We start from the raw sequence: 21787 nt of genomic DNA, 5'->3' as shown, positions 1-21787 counted from the left end.
TGCTGACCATACGGTGCTCGGGCTCTGGGTCGCCTAGGATACCCACGCGTGCGTCGAGGAAGATATTGGAACAGAGTTGGAGTTGTTTTCTGAAATCGGGCATGGATCTGGTTGATTGACCTTGCTGGTCTTCAATGGATGAGTCCATGGCCCCTTATATGGATCTGTTGGTTGATCTTGCTAATCTTCAACGAGAGTCCATCTTGATAAGTGATTATATTGCCAAGTATTAAAGGCTAGGAACTATCGAAACGGCCCCTGAGCGTTCTAGTTGCCAATGATGCCATATATACTCTGATGAAGGAATGATGGAAAATTATTAAAGGCTAGGAACTATCGAAACGGCCCCTGAGCGTTCTAGTTGCCAATGATGCCATATATACTCTGATGAAGGAATGGTGGAAAATTAAGAATCAATGGGATAAATTGGAAGATTGTGATCAGTGATACTATGGTTTTATTAAAGGATTGTTTTAAACTGGTTGAATCTGGTTGAAAAAGGCAATTTCATATTGGGTGTGTGAGTGGTGTGACTAGTTTTATTTTGCATGAACCTCCGGCTAGGGGGCCTTGGAACTCTTTTCCTTGGTACCCGGGACAAAACCTAACCAAATTCTTAATTGGATCCCATCACTACAGTGGTTGGGCGGTTGGCTAACCCATGGGACTGGATGGGGTTAGGCTGGACTGATGGATCCGTAAATCGAGACTCAAACTTTTGTTTTTACGATAGAAAAAAAAAATCCCAGACAGTAACTGTTCTATGGATAGGAATCAACGGCTGTGCCTCTTGAATGGGGAAAAAAGCGTTGATCCCAATGATCCAAGTGCAAGTTTCTTCCTTGAACTGACTAAGTATCTTATAGATGTAATTGGATCATCTCGATCAGAAATGATCTTGACTACGTTAGAGTAAAAAGTTATCTTGGTGGAATCGCCCGTGCTTTCCGGTAAAGGAAGTTTTTCCGGGTTCGGTTTTGAAACAACCGACGGATTAGTCGCTTATCCGGATATCCGTGGGCGAGGCCTTGAGTGTGGGACCCCTGTCCCGCGCGAGAAGCGCTACTTCCGCTGCCACTACCCCGAATCCGTTGCTCGGTGGGAACAGGGATCTTACAATAGATCTGATGATACCAAATGGTTTGCCTCAATCGTCGACACTGCTCGTCAGCTTGTGAAATTCATGCTCAAGAGACAGAGAGTTTTAGATATGTTTCGACCTCGCATGTCAGTTATGTTAAAGCTTCCAGCGGAGACTAGGTTTTGCACTCACTTTTACGCTTTTGAGTCTCTTCTTAGAAATAAAGATGCAGTTTGCGAAACATTTACATGCATGGCATTTCATGACTGGAAGAACACTCAACTTGAAAAAGTGAAAGAGAAAATCAAAGTCTTGAAGGGAGCGCTTACGAGAAGAAGTTGGTGGAACAGTGTGATGGATGCATGTAATGATGCCTGTTATGTATGCTGTACGAAGTCTTGATCAAAGAGCGCCTAAGCTCGGAAAAGCATGGATGCAATGGTGGACTGTCCAGCGAAGTTTAGAGTGTCCTGAGAAATTAGAGCATTCAGTGGTGGAAAAGCAATGGTGTGTACCATTCTCCAGTAGACAAAGAAAAGTTCTATTGAAGTACTTTCATGCTAGATGGATTGGAGCGCATTCAACACTACATAGTGCTGCTTACATGTTAGATCCTGAATATTGGAATATGGATTTGATGTCCAACGTTGAGGTGGTGCAAGATTTTTATAAAGTGGTAAACACTATCTATAATAATGATGATGATCATGTACAGTGCATAAAGGAGATGACCTCATTTCGATTGAAAGAGGGTTTATTTTCCAACTCCCTTGCTCAACAAATGGCTAAAGAGCAACCTGCATGGAAGTGGTGGATGATGAATGGTGGTGAGCATTATGCTTTATTGCGCAACCTTGCGATGAAGGTTCTAAGTCAGTGCTCTTCAAACTCAGGCTCAGAAAGAAACTGGAGCATGTACAAATATATTCACAGTACTATTCGCAATCGACTTCTTGCAGATCGAGCAGATAAACTTGTGTACATGTATTGCAATGAAAAGATCTTGCGAGACATTGAAAGCGAAGAGTATGAAGAAGATATGCCCAGATGGATGTACAATTGTGATGATGTAGTAGACGAGAACTTTGATGTTGGACGCACGTTGTGCACCACCCTTGAGATAGAAGACAATTTAGACATTGACTTAGATAAGCTTAATTTAGCAAACGAGAGAGTAAACGGTGAAAGAATTTTGGAGCAAGATACTGACATAGAGGAAGAAGTCACTTCATTAATTTCATAAAAAGTACTTGTACAAATGATCGTATTTGGAGAAATTATCAATACAAAAGTAGGATGTGTTTTTCTTAGCTTTCATCTTGAAATAAATTACGAATTGCACTAGGAGTTGCATCTAAAGTCCTGGTGGTTTATATTGCCATGCCGAACACTGTATAAATACCTTGATTTATTGGGACATTGCACAATGCACATGTGGAAGTATTTTGCATTTGCCTCACTAAACATATTAAGTGGTAGTAGTGTCCACATGGTAGTATATACTGGCCGCTCCATCCATCGAATACTTTGTAACATACACGACATTGGGGGGTGGAGGAACTAGTAGCCTCAGTAGAAACTCCCACAAGATCACGATGTATCAAAAAATGAGAGATGTGGTTTCCTTGGCGCACAGGAGCAATACGTGAAGAGATGCTCTGCACATCTTGGCTGATCTTTGTTAGCTGCTCTTGAATCCCTCTATTGGCCGGGGGAGGAGTTGATGCTTGAGTTAATCGGTCAGCTTCTTTCTCCTTCTCTGCTAGCTGTGCCCCTAAGCTTTCTTTGACCTTGTTTAACTCCAATCCAGCGCCCTCCACCATGAGAGCAAGTTCTTCCCTTGTGAATGTCACTGTCTCTTCACGTATGTCATGGGTGTTGACAGTGGCCTCTCTAGAGGCGAAGTCCACTGGAGTTTCTAGGATAAATTGAGCATATAGCATCTTAGCAAAATAGAGTGGAGCGTCGGCGTTATGGAGAGGACGACCGTACACCTCCAAGAAAATGCGCTCGGCATTAGTTTTGATATCATTGTGAGTGCAACGTGAAATCTTCCATCTTCCCTTCTTAATCTCGCCATGTGGACATGGCCATATTTCCTTTATCATCTCTGTGGTTACGCGTTTGTTTATGTCTTTCCATTGGGCATAAGTTGGATTTGTCCATTTCGACAACCTGCATGCTGTTCTTGTAGCTTCGCGGGCTATCAGGCCATGTGCAAGGGCCTTCATTCGCTCATATGCCTTCTTGGCTAACTCTTGATGCTCGTTCGCTTGCGCCTCTGCCATATCTGCATGAACGTAAATGACTTTAGGATTTTAATGAACTATAAAGATCAACGTAAGATAAATTGACCATTACTCTCAAAATCTTAAAGTTAAACACCACGGGAGGAGATATGTATTGCAAAGACTCGATGAGAAATATCCACTTGACTCCAAAAATACTTCAAACAATGCGCGCACATCAAATTTTGAAGAGAAAACATAAACTTAAACACCACAAGAGGAGAGAGATATTGCAAAGACTCAATGAGATAATATTTCAAACAATGGACACATCAAATTTTGAAGAGAGAAACAAAATGCCATTCCTGAAACTTAATCTCTTGATACTGTATCATTACAAAGTTGGGGTGAATGACACCGATAGCTCTACAAGAGGACGTTGTGCCCTCGTTGGGTCAGTATTTAGTGATCTAAAAAATTCAACTACTTGCAAAATTGATTTTCGCTCATCGTGATTAGGCAGAAACATCCAATTTTGTGACTCTGTGAATAATAGTATCTGTAAGATCCCTGTTCCCACCGAGCAACGGATTCGGGGTACTGGCAACGGAAGTAGCGCTTCTCGCGCGGGACAGGGGTCCCACACTCGGGGCCTCGCCCACGGATATCCGGATAAGAGACTAATCCGTCGGTTGTTCCAAAACCGAACCCGGAAAAACTTCCTTTACCGGAAAGCACGGGCGAGTCCACCAGGATAACTTTTTACTCTAGCGTAGTCAAGATCAATTCTGATCGAGATGATCCGATTACATCTATAAGATACTTAGTCAGTTCAAGGAAGAAACTTGCACTTGGATCATTGGGATCAACGCTTTTTTCCCCATTCAAGAGGCACAGCCGTTGATTCCTATCCATAGAACAGTTTCTGTCCGGGATTTTTTTTTTCTATCATAAAAACAAAAGTTTGAGTCTCGATTTAGGGATCCATCAGTCCAGCCTAACCCCATCCGATCCCATGGGTTAGCCAACCGCCCAACCACTGTAGTGATGGGATCCAATTAAAAATTTGGTTAGGTTTTGTCCCGGGTACCAAGGAAAAGAGTTCCAAGGCCCCCTAGCCGGATGTTCATGCAAAATAAAACTAGTCACACCACTCACACACCCAATATGAAATTGCCTTTTTCAACCAGTTTAAAACAACCAGATTCAACCAGTTTAAAACAATCCTTTAATAAAACCATAGTATCATTGATCACCATCTTCCAATTTATCCAATTGATTCTTAATTTCCCATTATTCCTTCATCAGAGTATCTATGGCATCATTGGCAACTAGAACGCTCAGGAGCCGTTTCGATAGTTCCTAGCCCATAATACTTGGCAATATAATCACTTAACAAGATGGACTCTCGTTGAAGATCAGCAAGATCAACCAACAGATCCATATAAGGAGCCATGGACTCATTCATTGAAGACCAGCAAGGTCAATCAACCAGATCCATGCTCGATTTCAGAAAACAACTCCAACTCTGTTCCAATATCTTCCTTGACGCACGCGTGGGTATCCTAGGCGACCCAGAGCCCGAGCACCGTATGGTCAGCACCCTCTAGGATCCTTCGCAGGTAACCTAGCGCTTCACGCATAGGCCGCTTCCTTGGCCCCTCATCCACCGTACCGGAAGCTCACCATTTTAATCGCACCGAGGCTGGTCAAGACCTCGGCCGACCTTGCTACGCGAGACGTCCTTCATTGACTCCCCGTCAGCAGTTGCAACTTTCTCATCACGACCTTAATCACAAGACGGTCAAAAATGCTCCCCCCAGCATTCTTGACATAAAACAATCATTTACAAACAGCATTTACAAACAGCATTTACAAACAGTTTACAATACAATTTCCATTTTAACTTTCATTTTTCCACATTATCCCTCCTCAATCTACATTACTTATTCCATATTCCATTTATATGTATACTCATCCCATCCCATCATTTCCATCTCATCACTTAAGATTCCCTCACATCACAATCGTATATTCACATCCATACATCCACAACTATATGCGTACATTCACATCTACATGCATACATCTACATCCCTATGCATACATCCACATCCACATTCACATTCACCTCCATACATCTACATCTACATGTATACATCCACATCTCCATTCCCATCTACATCTATACATCTACATCTACATGTATACATCCACATCTCTATTCACATCTACATCTATACATCTACATCTACATATATACATCCACATCTCCATTCTCACCTACACCTATACATCTACATCTACATGCATCCACCCACCTCTACATCCACATCTACATCTATACATCTATATCTGCATGCATACATCCATCTCCACATCCACATCCACATCCACATCCACATCTACATGCATACATCCACCTCCACATCCACATCCATATCTATACATCTACATCTACATGCCTACATCTACATCTCCATTCACATCCACATCTATACATCTACATCTACATGCCTACATCTACATCTCCATTCACATCCACATCTACATCTACATGCATCCATCCACATCTCTATTTACATCCTCATCTATACATCTACTTCTACATGCATACATCCACATCTCCATACATACATCCACCTCCACATTCACACTCACATCCATACATCTACATCTACATGCAAACATCCACATCTCCATGCATAATAAAATTCTTTTAATTAATCTAGGATGATAGTTCCTAGAATATGGTAGGAAGTTCTCTTTTTATGCTTTGAATGAATTTATTTTATGCGTAATTTCTATAAAAATTTTGCCATAGCTCCGCTACTATGACTGATAAATCTCAATTTTTTTTCTAAGGGATAAAGCTTATCATTAAGGATATAATTAGAATGGTCTCTAATTGGATCATCAATCCATAATGGATTGAATCATCAATGTGCATAAACTAAAAGCATAGCAAAAAGCCATTAATTTAGCCTCAAGCATAGCTTGATTAAGGAAAAGCTTTATGAAAAGCTTCATTTGGATTGAGAATGAGTCATGAGTATGACCATTTCTTGAGTGAGAGAGAGAAATTACATAAAAACCATTAGAATTTAAACATAAATGGAAATTAACTTCTATAGCATTTATTAAATTATGTAACTCTTCACTACTATTCACCAATTAACTTCAATAGCATTTAAAAAACCATACCAATTAAACTTCTCAAGCTTGAGAGGGGTTGAGAAGAGAGAATCATTGAGTAATTATAGAAAAGATCAAAATTCAATATACTTACCTTATAATTTGCTTGATTCTTTATTCACGGTAGAGGCCCCCAACCAATCAATTGGTTTAGTATGTTGATGGAGCCACCAATGGGGATTGAAGAAAGAGAGAAGTATCAAAAACTAGTGAATTATTAAAGAATTCACAGCTCATGGCTTAGGTAGAGTAGAGTAACAATGCATAAGACACTCTATATTTTGGCTTAGGTGGAGTAGAGTAACAAAGCATAAGACACTATATATTTTGGCTTAGGTGGAGTAGAGTAACAAGCATAAGACTCTATCTAATTTGGCAAAGCATAAGACTCTATCTAATTTGGCTTAGGTGGAGTAGAGTAACAAGGCATAAGACTCTATCTAATTTGGCTTGGGTGGAGTAGAGTAACAAAGCATAAGACTCTATCTAATTTGGCTTAGGTGGAGTAGAGTAACAAAGCATAAGTCTCTATGTCTTTTTCAACAAGGGGAGGCTTCTATTTATAGGAAAATTTAAGCTCCTAACCAAACAAACTGATTCTAGAATTTTCCAAGTCAGTTTGGTCACTTTTTGACCATTTTTAGGTCAGTTAAGCTAACTTTTTGGAACTAGACTTGAATTAGGAGAGAGGAGAGATAAAATATCTCAATTTTTATGAGTTTAAAACTCATTCAAGCATGTGAAATATGCACCTCCTTTAAAGAGCTCTCCTTCCTTACATATGTGTCATAGTTTTTTTTTACTAATAAACCTTGTACATTTTCAACTCTTCATCTTATGTGAAATATGCACCTCCTTTAAAGAACTCCCCTTCCTTACATATGTGTTTTTTAAACTAATAAACCTTGTACATTTTCAACTCTTCATCTTATGTTAGCATTTAAGGGACTCCCCTTCCTTACATATGTGTCATAATAAAATCATTTAAGGGAAATATGCACCTCCTTTAAAGAACTCCCCTTCCTTACATATGTGTCATAATGGAATCATTTTAATATTGCTCATAGTTTTTTTACTAATAAACCTTGTACATTTTCAACTCTTCATCTTATGTGAAATATGCACCTCCTTTAAAGAACTCCCCCTTCCTTACATAGGTGTCATAATGGAATCATTTTAATATTGCTCATAGTTTTTTACTAATAAACCTTGTACATTTTCAACTCTTCACCTCATGTGAGCATTTACTCATTTTTGGGTATTTTATTTTTACAATTTGGATTTATCTCCTCCCTACACATGGATTGATGCTATTGGCCCATATGAACCTTAATTGGACCATAGTCTAAAGATTTCTGAAAATCTAGGCCCTTAGACTAAGGTTCTTTATACCTATTTCCAATTAATTCCAATTGCACATTGGAAAATTCTTTTTGAATTTCTGTTTCAGGGGAGCTTATTTTAATAAGATGAGTTATTTTTCTATCCAAAAATATTCATAATCTAAATATTCTCTCTCTAGAATATTTTCTCTCTCTAGGTTAAAACAGTTAGAAACAAGGTCTTTATATTTCTGAAGAGGAATTGATTACGGGGGAAGATACTAGACATCAAAAAGGGGGTTGGGGGAGGAATCTTACATTCTACCCCACTTAAAAAACGCGAGATGTCCTCATCTCGCAACTTGGAATAATTTCGCAAGATGCACGAATATGAGACTTAGAGAAAAATTTTAATCACAATTAACCACCAAGAAAAGTCTTAAAGAGAGCAAGATTCAAAATAAGAACAAGATTTAAATTTTATTCATTCTCGGAACTAATACAGTAAAGATAGAGAAACTCTTTACACTTCCATAAGCCCGTCCATCATATGGTCACAAAAGCAGTCCTCACAAGCTGCACAAGTATAGGGTAACTCATCTATGGGAATGATTCTGCTGGTTATTGCCGCACCTATCTCAGTGGTATGAGGTGATCTAACAAAAGGACCTCTGAGAGGCAAGCCAAAAACGGGGTAAAGGCATATCTTCTCACGAGGAAGAAAACATGCCAGTAAGAAGACCCGCTCAGAAAACCCAAGATGCCTTGATCTCATGACACAGTAGTATCGGGGACCCAAACCCAAGGCTTCAATAACCATGGCCAAGCGGACATTGTTACGAAAGTGCTGCTGACCCCAGGGTGTTACCCTAGTTATGTTTTGATAGGTCCGCCATTTGGTCTGCGCTACAGAAGTTCCTAGGTGAGGAAAAAGTGAGCGCTCATACTGTTCTATAAAGTCTTTCTTCACAGACTCTCTTGCGTCTTGAAGGTGAGAAATCATCAGGGATAAAACTAATTCCTGTTGCCAAGCCATGAAGGAGATTAAGAAAGAAAGGAGATTGATGGGAGTAAGATTACTGTGAGCGGCAAGTAAAAGTTACGACTTATATAAAGGAAGGAGCTAGCGTAACCTAGAAGCCAACGGTAACTTGCCACTGAAGTTTTACCGTCTTTCCATGATTTGGGTTTGGCACTTTTTTCTATAGAAGGCATTAAGAATTTTGAGATGAGGAGATAAAAGAAACTTGTAGGCTAAGTCACCTACTTCCATTGAATTCAGATATAAGGTTCACAATATCTGGGGGATAACTTCTTATACTCCCCAAGAGATAAAGAACTTCTTTTGGGCCGTACTCGAATGAAAACCAAAACCTTGGTATCCAAAAAACCGATTCTCACTTCTAAACTCATTGTTCTAAATCCTTAAAACAGGCGTGACTCCTGAGAAGTATTCTAGGAAAAGGGTCTTCCTTTTTTAAACAGAAATTTTCTTTTATTTTAGAGAGGGAATAATTACAAGATCAGAAAGGAAGATTCTTACTCCAGTATACCTCGAAGGTTGGGGAGGAATCTTACATTCTACCCCACTTAAAAAGTGCGAGATGTCCTCATCTCGCAAGGTAGAGGACAACTCTTTTTCTTAAGATCCAATTTTATTCTGGGTTCCTTATATTCTGGTCAACCCAACAGAACACTGGGATAAATATCCCTTATATAGAACTCATCATTACATATCAATTCATTCAGATCATATCATTCATATCTTTAACATGATAAAGGTCCATTAGACCGAAAAGTTTCCTTCGGAACATTCCTCCCCACGGAAATTTCAGTCAAGCAAGTTCTCAATTTGACATCCCTTAACTTGATCTACCGGTCAAGTATTAACAGTAGCAATCTGACAGCACAATCCACTAATCTCATAGTGATTTGCTGAATTCGTTATCATCATTCTAGTTATGAATATCATCACAGGGACTCATCCCATTCCCCCTCATTGTGGTTTCATTATATTTCAACTAATTTTTAAAAATCAACATTTTTTTTTTCAATCAACATTTTCAATCAGCATTTTCAATCAGAATCCAAATCAATTCATCAATTCTCAAACAGAATTATAAATCATATCAATCACATTCGAAATCATCATCTAGATAGCATTAACGCTTATAATTTCAAGTCTTAGATTTACTCGTATATACTGTCAGTAAAGAGCTGCAGTATACTCTCGGTATATACGGGTAGTCACTGCCCTTGGGATTATAAGGTAACTACTATCATGTCTAGGCCTCAAGCAAGTCAAGGATTCTATATAATTGCGGTACTTCCATCTGAAGACCCAACTACCAAATTACGAATTTCAGTTTGAATATCAAATTGTATGAATTATCTCACACAATTATAACCTTTTTGTGTTTCTTGATAAATTTTTGATATATTTATCTTCTCAGTCGATCTTTATTAACCAAATGCTCTGATACCAACTGTAAGATCCCTGTTCCCACCGAGCAACGGATTCGGGGTACTGGCAGCGGAAGTAGCGCTTCTCGCGCGGGACAGGGGTCCCACACTCGGGGCCTCGCCCACGGATATCCGGATAAAAGACTAATCCGTCGGTTGTTCCAAAACCGAACTCGGAAAAACTTCCTTTACCGGAAAGCACGGGCGAGTCCACCAGGATAACTTTTTACTCTAACGTAGTCAAGATCAATTCTGATCGAGATGATCCGATTACATCTATAAGATACTTAGTCAGTTCAAGGAAGAAACTTGCACTTGGATCATTGGGATCAACGCTTTTTTCCCCATTCAAGAGGCACAGCCGTTGATTCCTATCCATAGAACAGTTTCTGTCCGGGATTTTTTTTTTCTATCGTAAAAACAAAAGTTTGAGTCTCGATTTACGGATCCATCAGTCCAGCCTAACCCCATCCGATCCCATGGGTTAGCCAACCGCCCAACCACTGTAGTGATGGGATCCAATTAAAAATTTGGTTAGGTTTTGTCCCGGGTACCAAGGCCCCCTAGCCGGATGTTCATGCAAAATAAAACTAGTCACACCACTCACACACCCAATATGAAATTGCCTTTTTCAACCAGTTTAAAACAACCAGATTCAACCAGTTTAAAACAATCCTTTAATAAAACCATAGTATCATTGATCACCATCTTCCAATTTATCCAATTGATTCTTAATTTCCCATTATTCCTTCATCAGAGTATCTATGGCATCATTGGCAACTAGAACGCTCAGGAGCCGTTTCGATAGTTCCTAGCCCATAATACTTGGCAATATAATCACTTAACAAGATGGACTCTCGTTGAAGATCAGCAAGATCAACCAACAGATCCATATAAGGAGCCATGGACTCATCCATTGAAGACCAGCAAGGTCAATCAACCAGATCCATGCTCGATTTCAGAAAACAACTCCAACTCTGTTCCAATATCTTCCTCGACGCACGCGTGGGTATCCTAGGCGACCCAGAGCCCGAGCACCGTATGGTCAGCACCCTCTAGGATCCTTCGCAGGTAACCTAGCGCTTCACGCATAGGCCGCTTCCTTGGCCCCTCATCCACCGTACCGGAAGCTCACCATTTTAATCGCACCGAGGCTGGTCAAGACCTCGGCCGACCTTGCTACGCGAGACGTCCTTCATTGACTCCCCGTCAGCAGTTGCAACTTTCTCATCACGACCTTAATCACAAGACGGTCAAAAATGCTCCCCCCAGCATTCTTGACATAAAACAATCATTTACAAACAGCATTTACAAATAGCATTTACAAACAGTTTACAATACAATTTCCATTTTAACTTTCATTTTTCCACATTATCCCTTCTCAATCTACATTACTTATTCCATATTCCATTTATATGTATACTCATCCCATCCCATCATTTCCATCTCATCACTTAAGATTCCCTCACATCACAATCGTATATTCACATCCATACATCCACAACTATATGCGTACATTCACATCTACATGCATACATCTACATCCCTATGCATACATCCACATCCACATTCACATTCACCTCCATACATCTACATCTACATGTATACATCCACATCTCCATTCCCATCTACATCTATACATCTACATCTACATATATACATCCACATCTCTATTCACATCTACATCTATACATCTACATCTACATATATACATCCACATCTCCATTCTCACCTACACCTATACATCTACATCTACATGCATCCACCCACCTCTACATCCACATCTACATCTATACATCTACATCTGCATGCATACATCCATCTCCACATCCACATCCACATCCACATCTACATGCATACATCCACCTCCACATCCACATCCATATCTATACATCTACATCTTCATGCCTACATCTACATCTCCATTCACATCCACATCTATACATCTACATCTACATGCCTACATCTACATCTACATCTCCATTCACATCCACATCTATACATCTACATCTACATGCATCCATCCACATCTCTATTTACATCCTCATCTATACATCTACTTCTACATGCATACATCCACATCTCCATACATACATCCACCTCCACATTCACACTCACATCCATACATCTACATCTACATGCAAACATCCACATCTCCATGCATAATAAAATTCTTTTAATTAATCTAGGATGATAGTTCCTAGAATATGGTAGGAAGTTCTCTTTTTATGCTTCGAATGAATTTATTTTATGCGTAATTTCTATAAAAATTTTGCCCTAGCTCCGCTACTATGACTGATAAATCTCAATTTTTTTTCTAAGGGATAAAGCTTATCATTAAGGATATAATTAGAATGGTCTCTAATTGGATCATCAATCCATAATGGATTGAATCATCAATGTGCATAAACTAAAAGCATAGCAAAAAGCCATTAATTTGGCCTCAAGCATAGCTTGATTAAGGAAAAGCTTTATGAAAAGCTTCATTTGGATTGAGAATGAGTCATGAGTATGACCATTTCTTGAGTGAGAGAGAGAAATTACATAAAAACCATTAGAATTTAAACATAAATGGAAATTAACTTCTATAGCATTTATTAAATTATGTAACTCTTCACTACTATTCACCAATTAACTTCAATAGCATTTAAAAAACCATACCAATTAAACTTCTCAAGCTTGAGAGGGGTTGAGAAGATAGAATCATTGAGTAATTATAGAAAAGATCAAAATTCAATATACTTACCTTATAATTTGCTTGATTCTTTATTCACGGTAGAGGCCCCCAACCAATCAATTGGTTTAGTATGTTGATGGAGCCACCAATGGGGATTGAAGAAAGAGAGAAGTATCAAAAACTAGTGAATTATTAAAGAATTCACAGCTCATGGCTTAGGTAGAGTAGAGTAACAATGCATAAGACACTCTATATTTTGGCTTAGGTGGAGTAGAGTAACAAAGCATAAGACACTATATATTTTGGCTTAGGTGGAGTAGAGTAACAAGCATAAGACTCTATCTAATTTGGCAAAGCATAAGACTCTATCTAATTTGGCTTAGGTGGAGTAGAGTAACAAGGCATAAGACTCTATCTAATTTGGCTTGGGTGGAGTAGAGTAACAAAGCATAAGACTCTATCTAATTTGGCTTAGGTGGAGTAGAGTAACAAAGCATAAGTCTCTATGTCTTTTTCAACAAGGGGAGGCTTCTATTTATAGGAAAATTTGAGCTCCTAACCAAACAAACTGATTCTAGAATTTTCCAAGTCAGTTTGGTCACTTTTTGACCATTTTTAGGTCAGTTAAGCTAACTTTTTGGAACTAGACTTGAATTAGGAGAGAGGAGAGATAAAATATCTCAATTTTTATGAGTTTAAAACTCATTCAAGCATGTGAAATATGCACCTCCTTTAAAGAGCTCTCCTTCCTTACATATGTGTCATAGTTTTTTTTTACTAATAAACCTTGTACATTTTCAACTCTTCATCTTATGTGAAATATGCACCTCCTTTAAAGAACTCCCCTTCCTTACATATGTGTTTTTTAAACTAATAAACCTTGTACATTTTCAACTCTTCATCTTATGTTAGCATTTAAGGGACTCCCCTTCCTTACATATGTGTCATAATAAAATCATTTAAGGGAAATATGCACCTCCTTTAAAGAACTCCCCTTCCTTACATATGTGTCATAATGGAATCATTTTAATATTGCTCATAGTTTTTTTACTAATAAACCTTGTACATTTTCAACTCTTCATCTTATGTGAAATATGCACCTCCTTTAAAGAACTCCCCCTTCCTTACATAGGTGTCATAATGGAATCATTTTAATATTGCTCATAGTTTTTTACTAATAAACCTTGTACATTTTCAACTCTTCACCTCATGTGAGCATTTACTCATTTTTGGGTATTTTATTTTTACAATTTGGATTTATCTCCTCCCTACACATGGATTGATGCTATTGGCCTATAGGAACCTTAATTGGACCATAGTCTAAAGATTTCTGAAAATCTAGGCCCTTAGACTAAGGTTCTTTATACCTATTTCCAATTAATTCCAATTGCACATTGGAAAATTCTTTTTGAATTTCTGTTTCAAGGGAACTTATTTTAATAAGATGAGTTATTTTTCTATCCAAAAATATTCATAATCTAAATATTCTCTCTCTAGAATATTTTCTCTCTCTAGGTTAAAACAGTTAGAAACAAGGTCTTTATATTTCTGAAGAGGGATTGATTACGGGGGAAGATACTAGACATCAAAAAGGGGGTTGGGGGAGGAATCTTACAGTATCCATGGTAACTTTGTCATAGGAACTATTATCCATCCACAACTCTTGCACTTTCTGCCAAAAGTCATAAAAAGTTTGTAATAAATATCCCAAGGCAAAAACATCAGATGTAGGAGTGTATGCATCTGCCAAAAATGGATCATAAAGCTTCGGGGCTATCCACGGCCGTTTATTTCGCTCTCTGTCTGTGTAGGAGACTGCTTGTGCCACCTTCTCAGGGTTCTTGTCTGCTTCAAATACAAAATTGAGAGACACCCATTTTTTGGGCGCTCTCAGCAGTAACCCCCAATCTATAATACCTATGCGTGGCTTCAACTCTTTTGTAAAATCCAACACTACATTGAATGGATGTAGGTCGGTATGTACAATTCCTGCCATATGTGCTGCCGCTAGGCCTTCCACTAGGGCATGCATAATATGCGGCATGATTATTACTATTTGTTTTATTTTTGTAAGATTCCTCTCCCAACCCCTTTTTGATGTCTAGTATATTCTCCTGTAATCAATTCCTTTTCTGAAATATAAGAGATCTTGTTTGTGACTGTTTTAACCTAGAGAGAGAAAATATTCTAGAGAGAGAATATTCAGATTTTGAATATTTTTGGATAGAAAAATATCTCTTATAATTCAGATGAGTTCCCCTGAAACAGAAATTTAAAAAGAATTTTCCAATGTGCAATTGGAATTAATTGAAAATAGGTATAAAGAACCTTAGCCTAAGGGTCTAGATTTTCATAAATCTTTAGACTATGGTCCAATTAAGGTTCCTATGGGCCAATAGCATCAATCCATGTGTAGGGAGGAGATAAATCCAAATTGTAAAAAGAAAATACCCAAAAATGAGTAAATGCTCACATGAGGTGAAGAGTTGAAAATGTACAAGGTTTATTAGTAAAAAACTATATTAAAAATATGAGATATTCTAGGAATAATGATTTTATTATGACACATATGTAAGGAAGGGGAGTCCCTTAAATGCTCACATAAGATGAAGAGTTGAAAATGTACAAGGTTTATTAGTTAAAAACTATGAGCAATATTAAAATGATTCCATTATGACACATATGTAAGGAAGGAGAGTTCTTTAAAGAAGGTGCATATTTCACATAAGATGAAGAGTTGAAAATGTACAAGTAAAAAACTATGAGCAATATTAAAATGATTCCATTATGACACATATGTAAGGAAGGGGAGTTCTTTAAAGGAGGTGCATATTTCCCTTAAATGATTTTATTATGACACATATGTAAGGAAGGGGAGTCCCTTAAATGCTCACATAAGATGAAGAGTTGAAAATGTACAAGGCTTATTAGTAAAAAACTATGAGCAATATTAAAATGATTCCATTATGACACATATGTAAGGAAGGGGAATTCTTTAAAGGAGGTGCATATTTCACATGCTTGAATGAGTTTTAAACTCATAAAAATTAAGATATTTCATCTCTCCTCTCTCCTCATTCAAGTCTAGTTCCAAAAAGTTAGCTTAATTGACCTAAAAATGGTCAAAAAGTGACCTAACTGACTTGGAAAATTCTAGAATCAGTTTGTTTGGTTAGGAGCTCAATTTTTCCTATAAATAGAAGCCTCCCCTTGTTGAAAAATATATAGAGTCTTATGCTTTGTTACTCTACTCCACCTAAGCCAAATTAGATAGAGTCTTATGCTTTGTTACTCTACTCCACCTAAGCCAAATTAGATAGAGTCTTATGCTTTGTTACTCTACTCCACCTAAGCCAAATTAGATAGAGTCTTATGCCTTGTTACTCTACTCCACCTAAGCCAAATTAGATAGTGTCTTATGCTTTGTTACTCTACTCCACCTAAGCCAAAGTAGATAGTGTCTTATGCTTTGTTACTCTACTCCACCTAAGACAAATTAGATAGAGTCTTATGCTTTGTTACTCTACTCCACCTAAGCTAAAATATATAGTGTCTTATGCCTTGTTACTCTTACTCTACCTAAGCCAAGAATTGTGAATTCTTTAATAATTCACTAGTTTTTGATACTTCTCTCTTTCTTCAATCTCCATTGGTGGCTCCATCATCATACTAAACCAATTGATTGGTTGGGGGCCTCTACCGTGAATAAAGAATCAAGCAATTTATAAGGTAAGTATATTGAATTTTGATCTTTTCTATAATTTCTCAATGATTCTCTCTTCTCAACCCCTCTCAAGCTTGAGAAGCTTAATTGGTATGGTTTTTTAAATGCTATTGAAGTTAATTGGTGAATAGTAGGGAAGAGTTACATAATTTAATAAATGCTATAGAAGTTAATTTCCATTTATGTTTAAATTCAAATGGTTTTTATGTAATTTCTCTCTCTCTCTCAAGAAATGGTCATACTCATGACCCTTTCTCAATCCAAATGAAGCTTTTCATAAAGCTTTTCCTTAATCAAGCTATGCTTGAGACCAAATTAATGGCTTTTTGCTATCCTTTTAGTTTATGCACATTGATGATTCAATCCATTATGGATTGATGACCCAATTAGAGACCATTCTAATTATTTCCTTAATGATAAGCTTTATCCCTTAGAAAAAAATTGATATTTATCAGTCATAGTAGCGGAGCTATGGCAAAATTTTTATAGAAATCACGCATAAAATAAATTCATTCAAAGCATAAAAAGAGGACTTCCTACCATATCATAGGAACTATCATCCTAGATTAATTAAAAGAATATTATTATGCATGGAGATATGGATGTTTGCATGGAGATATGGATGTTTGCATGTAGATGTAGAGGTATGGATGTGAGTGTGAATGTGGAGGTGGATGTATGCATGTAGATGTAGATGTATAGATGTAGATGTGGATGTGGAGGTGGGTGGATGCATGTAGATGTAGATGTATAGGTGTAGGTGAGAATGGAGATGTGGATGTATACATGTAGATGTAGATGTATAGATGTAGATGTGAATAGAGATGTGGATGTATACTTGTAGATGTAGATGTATAGATGTAGATGTGGATGTGGAGGTGGGTGGATGCATGAAGATGTAGATGTATAGATGTAGATGAGAATGGAGATGTGGATGTATATATGTAGATGTAGATGTATAGATGTAGATGTGAATAGAGATGTGGATGTATACATGTAGATGTAGATGTATAGATGTAGATGGGAATGGAGATGTGGATGTATACATGTAGATGTAGATGTATAGATGTAGATGTGAATGGAGATGTGGATGTATGCATGTAGATGTAGGTGTATAGACGTAGATGTGGATGTAGAGGTGGATGTATGCATGTAGATGTAGATGTATAGATGTGGATGTGAATGTGGAGTGGATGTATGCATGTAGATGTAGATGTATGGAGGTGAATGTGAATGTGGATGTGGATGTATGCATAGGGATGTAGATGTATGCATGTAGATGTGAATGTACGCATATAGTTGTGGATGTATGGATGTGAATATACGATTGTGATGTGAGGGAATCTGAAGTGATGAGATGGAAATGATGTGATGGGATGAGAATACTTATAAATGGAATATGGAATAAGTAATGTAGATTGAGGAGGGATAATGTGGAAAAATGAAAGTTAAAATAGAAATTGTATTGTAAACTGTTTGTAAATGCTGTTTGTAAATGCTGTTTGTAAATGATTGTTTTATGTCAAGAATGCTGGGGGGAGCATTTTGACCGTCTTGTGATTAAGGTCGTGATGAGAAAGTTGCAACTGCTGACGGGGAGTCAATGAAGGACGTCTCGCGTAGCAAGGTCGGCCGAGGTCTTGACCAGCCTCGGTGTGATTAAAATGGTGAGCTTCCGGTACGGTGGATGAGGGGCCAAGGAAGCGGCCTATGCGTGAAGCGCTAGGTTACCTGCGAAGGATCCTAGAGGGTGCTGACCATACGGTGCTCGGGCTCTGGGTCGCCTAGGATACCCACGCGTGCGTCGAGGAAGATATTGGAATAGAGCTGGAGTTGTTTTCTGAAATCGAGCATGGATCTGGTTGATTGACCTTGCTGGTCTTCAATGGATGAGTCCATGGCTCCTTATATGGATCTGTTGGTTGATCTTGCTGATCTTCAACGAGAGTCCATCTTGTTAAGTGATTATATTGCCAAGTATTATGGGCTAGGAACTATCGAAACGGCTCCTGAGCGTTCTAGTTGCCAATGATGCCATAGATACTCTGATGAAGGAATGATGGGAAATTAAGAATCAATTGGATAAATTGGAAGATGGTGATCAATGATACTAGGGTTTTATTAAAGGATTGTTTTAAACTGGTTGAATCTGGTTGAAAAAGGCAATTTCATATTGGGTGTGTGAGTGGTGTGACTAGTTTTATTTTGCATGAACATCCGGCTAGGGGGCCTTGGAACTCTTTTCCTTGGTACCCGGGACAAAACCTAACCAAATTCTTAATTGGATCCCATCACTACAGTGGTTGGGCGGTTGACTAACCCATGGGATTGGATGGGGTTAGGCTGGACTGATGGATCCGTAAATCGAGACTCAAACTTTTGTTTTTACGATAGAAAAAAAAAAATCCCGGACAGTAACTGTTCTATGGATAGGAATCAACGGCTGTGCCTCTTGAATGGGGAAAAAAGTATTGATCCCAATGATCCAAGTGCAAGTTTCTTCCTTGAACTGACTAAGTATCTTATAGATGTTATTGGATCATCTCGATCAGGAATGATCTTGACTACGTTAGAGTAAAAAGTTATCCTGGTGGAATCGCCCGTGCTTCCGGTTAAGAAAGTTTTTCTGGGTTCGGTTTTGGAATAACCGACGGATTAGTCTCTTATCCGAATATCCGTGGGCGAGGCCCCGAGTGTGGGACCCCTGTCCCGCACGAGAAGCGCTACTTCCGCTACCAGTATCCCGAATCCGGTTCTCGGTGGGAACAGGGATCTTACAGTTGGTATCAGAGCATTTGGTTAATAAAGATCAACTGAGAAGACAAATATATCAAAAATTTATCAAGAAACAGAAAAAGGTTATAATTGTGTGAGATAATTCATACACATTGATATTCAAACTGAAACTGGTAAATTGGTAATTGGGTCTTCAGATGGAAGTACCGCAATTATATAGAATCCCTGACTTGCTTGAGGCCTAGACATGATAGTATTTACCTTATAATTCCAAGGGCCGTGACTACCCGTATATACCGAGAGTATACTGCAGCTCTTTACTGACAGTATATACGAGTAAATCTAAGACTTGAAATTATATGCGTTAATGCTATCCAGATGATGATTTCGAATGTGATTGATATGATTTTTAATTCTGTTTGAGAATTGATGAATTGATTTGGATTCTGATTGAAAATGCTGATTGAAAAATGTTAATTTTTAAAAATTAGTTGAAATATAATGAAACCACAATGAGGGGGAATGGGACGAGTCCCTGTGATGATATTCATAACTAGAATGATGATAAAGAATTCAGCAAATCACTATGAGATTAGTGGGTTGTGGTGTCAGATTGCTACTTTTAATACTTGACCGATAGATCAAGTTAAGGGATGTCAAATTGAGAACTTGCTTGACTGAAATTTTCGTGGAGGAATATTCCGAAGGAAACTTTTCGGTCTAATGGACCATTATCATGTTAAAGATATTAATGATATAATCTGAATGAATTGTTATTTAATGAGGAGTTCTATATAAGGGATATTTATCCCAGTGTTCTGTTGAGTTGACCACCCAGAATATAAGGAACCCCAGAATAAAATTGGATCTTAAGAATAAGAGCTGTCCTCTACCTTGCGAGATGAGGACATCTCGCACTTTTTAAGTGGGGTAGGATGTAAGATTCCTCCCCAGCCTTCGAGGTATATAGGAGTAAGAATCTCCCTTTCGGATCTTATAATTATTCCCTCTCTAAAATAAAAGAAAGTTTCTGTTTAAAAAAGGAATACCCTTTTCCTAAAATACTTCTCAGGAGTCACGCCTATTTTAAGGATTTAGAACAATGAGTTTAGAAGTGAGAATCGGTGTTTTGGATACCAAGGTTTTGGTTTTCATTCGAGTATGGCCCAAAAGAAGCTCTTTATCTCTTGGGGAGTATAAGAAGTTATCCCCCAGATATTGTGATCCTTATATCTGAATTCAATGAAAGTAGGTGACTTAGCCTACAAGTTTCTTTTATCTCCTCATCTCAAAATTCTTAATGCCTTCTATAGAAAAATGTATCAAACACAAATCATGGAAAGACGGTAAAACTTCAGTGGTAAGTTACCGTTGGCTTCTAGGTTACGCTAGCTCCTTCCTTTATATAAGCCGTAACTTTTACTTGTCGCTCACAGTAATCTTACTCCCATCAATCTCCTTTCTTTCTTAATCTCCTTCATGGCTTGGCCAACAGGAATAAGTTTTATCCCTGATGATTTCTCACCTTCAAGACGCAAGAGAGTCTGTGAAGAAAGACTTTATAGAACAGTATGAGCGCTCACTTTTTCCTCACCTAGGAACTTCTGTAGCGCAGACCAAATGGCGGACCTATCAAAACATAACTAGGGTAACACCCTGGGGTCAGCAACAACACTTTCGTAACAATGTCCGCTTGGCCATGGTTATTGAAGCTTTGGGTTTGGGTCCCCGATACTACTGCGTCATGAGATCAAGACATCTTGGGTTTTCTGAGCGGGTCTTCTTACTAGCATGTTTTCTTCCTCATGAGAAGATATGCCTTTACCCCGTTTTTGGCTTGCCTCTCAGAGGTCCTTTTGTTAGATCACCTCATACCACTGAGATAGGAGCGGCAATAACCAGCAGAATCATTCCCATAGATGAGTTACCCTATACTTGTGCAGCTTGTGAGGACTGCTTTTGTGACCATATGATAGACGGGCTTATGGAAGTGTAAAGAGTTCTTCTATCTTTACTGTATAAGTCCCGTGAATGAATAAAGTTTAAATCTTGTTCTTATTTTGAATCTTGCTCTCTTTAAGATTTTCTTGGTGGTTAATCGTGATTAAAATTTTTCTCTAAGTCTCATATTCGTGCATCTTGCGAAATTATTCCAAGCTGCGAGATGAGGACATCTCGTGTTTTTTAAGTGGGGTAGAATGTAAGATTCCTCTCCCAACCCCTTTTTGATGTCTAGTATATTCTCCTGTAATCAATTCCTTTTCTGAAATATAAGAGATCTTGTTTGTGACTGTTTTAACCTAGAGAGAGAAAATATTCTAGAGAGAGAATATTCAGATTTTGAATATTTTTGGATAGAAA

Source organism: Cibotium barometz, chromosome 7 (genome assembly GCF_041138505.1).
Source record: "Cibotium barometz isolate CiBa-2024 chromosome 7, ASM4113850v1, whole genome shotgun sequence".
Taxonomy (NCBI): domain Eukaryota; kingdom Viridiplantae; phylum Streptophyta; class Polypodiopsida; order Cyatheales; family Cibotiaceae; genus Cibotium; species Cibotium barometz.
This window is presented reverse-complemented; position numbering follows the sequence as displayed.